Source organism: Cryptomeria japonica, chromosome 3 (genome assembly GCF_030272615.1).
Source record: "Cryptomeria japonica chromosome 3, Sugi_1.0, whole genome shotgun sequence".
Taxonomy (NCBI): domain Eukaryota; kingdom Viridiplantae; phylum Streptophyta; class Pinopsida; order Cupressales; family Cupressaceae; genus Cryptomeria; species Cryptomeria japonica.
In genome coordinates, this window is record NC_081407.1 from 663,823,647 (window position 1) to 663,827,220 (window position 3,574).

The following is a 3,574-nucleotide window of genomic DNA, read 5'->3' on the forward strand; positions in this document are numbered from 1 at the left end:
TATATAGATATATGTATACATATATGTATATATATATATACATACATATATGTATATATATGTATATATGTATATATATATATAGATATATGTATACATATATATATATGTATACATATATACATATATACATATATGTATGTATATATACATATATACATATATGTATGTATATATATATATATGTATGTATACATATATATATATATATATATATGTATGTATACATGTATGTATACATATATACATATATGTATACATACATACATACATACATATATATATATATATATATATATATATATATATATAGAGAGAGAGAGAGAGAGAGAGAGAGAGAGGTATAAATTGCTATCATCTACTATGATAATTATATAATCATCATAAAATGATATGAAAAAAGGTTGTCATATTCCTAGAATGGAGAATAAAGTATCAATAAATAGGATTGGTTATTATAAACACACAAGAATGGATAGATAAAGTGAAAATAAGTGAAGGGATAAGTCCTAGAAATTTTTGAACACACCACATGACTAAGAGGGAGGAGGGGATGAATCAATCTAAACCTTAAAACAACTTACTTATTATATTTTAAATATTAAATCATAGTTTACTTATCTCTAAAAATGTGAAACATAAAATCACAATAAACTCATGAACACTAGATTCACGTGGAAAACCCAAGAAGAAAAAATCATAGTGAGAATCACACTCACAATATGAATGAATGATTATAATGTTTTAGGATAAAGGCCAAGTAACTCATTGCACCTAATTGGACTTGGAAAACTAAGGCACATAACCTTAGGGAAAGATATAACTTGGACTTGCAATACTAAGGCGTACGATCTTATGGTAAGATACAAGGAACTACATAAGTGTCCAAAGGACTCACTAGCTTCCAAAAAGTATCCTTGAGCCACTACATACATAAAACAATATCATGGAAACCATATTTCACATCACTCACTATATTAAAATATTATCATGTTGAAGATATGATCATCAAAGATCATCACTAACAAAGATTTATAGTTTTACTTCTACACTTGTGCTTGCATATAATTCACATCCAATTCAAAACAATCCACACCCAAATATAAACATTTGCACTTATATTTATCCAAGGTTACACATTGAAACCCTCTATTAGGTAGGCCATAAATAGAATATACATGAATTACATAAATTTAGCTACCCAAACCAAAATACTCAATATAGTCTACTCTGGGAGATAAAGGGGACCCAAATGCATCGAAACACATATTCCTAAGTTGGATCCAACTGACCACACATACTAACACTTCCTTGAAATTCATCAACAAATGTAACATGTAGAAAAATAATGAATCATGTTAACCAACCAACCCACAAGCATCACAAAATGAAAATAACTTGATGTAGATCTACACACACCATGGTGAGACCCATAAAAACATTCTAACTCAATCTCCAAAGCATATCCATACCAAAAGAGAATGTTCCAAATAAGATAAATCAATTGATTCATCTAGAGACCAACATAACTAATAGAGATGAACAGATAACAACATAACTTCTCTTTCTAATCAAACTAATACATGGAATCAACACTAGCATCATTATAAAGAAGCCAAGGATTCATAACTTCCTAAGCCTACCAAATAATTTTCATAAAAAAGTTCCTTGAAGTTGAATAGGCTCTTTCATCACATGGAGGGTGTCAACACCAATCCCCTTTTACTTTGGTCTCCCAATAGAGTGACTAGAATAAATATAGTGATAAAGTAATATTTTGAAAGTGTTGGAAATTAACACTCATCCAGTTTAGTTGTGTTATCATTGATGGTAACACACATCAGTTTTAGGCTACTACATAATCGATACTCATCGATATTCATGGTTTAGACATTGACATTCAAGATATTCGACATTTATTGAACCAGAAAGTCAGGGATTCCGACAACCGGCAGGAAAGGGAAACTGACAAACTAGGAACCGGTATATGAGGCTGACATAGGAGTTTGATCCAACAGGTTTACATGGAAATGATCAACAACATTAGTCACAAGGTTTAATGAATTTATTTTTATTTAGGCCAACCTATAAATATATTGTAATATCATTGTAAGCCGACATAAGGCATTTATGTTAATGTTTGGGAAGGGTATTTAAGTCATTTCGGTTAGGTTATTTTGGATATACAGGAACACATAGAAATGTAATTTTATGCAAGAAATGTTGATCAACTGTATGTGAAATATTCTATAGTCAATCTTGGCTATTGGTTTAAAGGTTTGGGAAGAGAAGAAAGTTACCAGTAAAGAAGGATACAATGAAAACCGATACATATAGTGCTTTAACTGGAACTCATCCAGCATGCCAGATGCATTTCTTGAGTTTAGAATTTTGTTTGTAACTCCATAGTTGGTGTTTGTAGTCAGTGAGCCTCCTTTTGTGATGAGTAGTGCACTCTAAGTTGTTGGCCTTCCTAAATGTGCAGACCCCCATTGTAATATTTGTTCATTTGGATAGTGGATAGATATTGTGGGTCACCAATCCCACCATGGTTTTTCTTCTTCAAGGTTTTCCACGTATAAATCTTTTTGTTATTGTGTATGTTATTGTTGTTGCATTGTTATTTCTTTTTGTTACTTTCTTTCATGCTTACTGATTAATAAGTATATTTTTCATAAGGCTAAAAGTTACTCAACCGACAAAACACTTGTTACTTTCTTTCATGCTTACAAATCTAAATGAGCTATTGAAGGATCAAAGGTGCAAGGGAGAAACTAGAGCTCTTGGATTTGAGCATGGAGAAAGCTTTGATACTAAAAATGAAGTTGAAGCAACTAGAATTAGGAAACACCGATAAGACAACCCAATGCACATAAATTTAATGGTAGATGATTTTTTTGTAATAAATTTGGTCATATGCAAAGACATTGTAGAAATAGAACAAATTAGGGTAATAATAAAGTTCCCAATTAGTGTTCAAATTGTAATAACTATGATCATAGGATAGAAGATTGTAGGATGAACGTGAAATTTCATGCATGTGGAAGGTTTGGACATATGGCTAATCAATGCAGGTCAATAAATGATCAAGGATATAGTAAGGCAATTCAGAAAAACAATGTCACTTGCTATGCATGCAACAAAATAAGACATATTGCTAAATTTTCCAGAAGAAGAATAATCCAATAGGAAATTGTAGTGTCATAAAATTGTGACCCTAGCAATATTTTACTGCATTAGGGTCCTCACACATGTGAGATCAAATACTCTAGCCTAATCAAAGACCAGAGATTGCTCAACCCTTAGAAACAACTTCTTCCTTGGCCTTTGCATCAACCCGTCCACACTCTACCCTGGGGAAAGGGGTAGGATAGGGGCATGGCACCACTATCCCCACTTGAAAAGGGGTGTGGCACCCTTTTCCTCCCAATATAGGGGTGTGGAGCCCTTGTCCCTACCCTATTTTGGGGTAGGACCCTTCCTAGGGTTGCATTGTTGGTTGTGCATTAGGCGAGAAACTCCCCCAATGTCAGCCCATGACAAAAATCAAATCCACCAACATGTATTTAAGGGG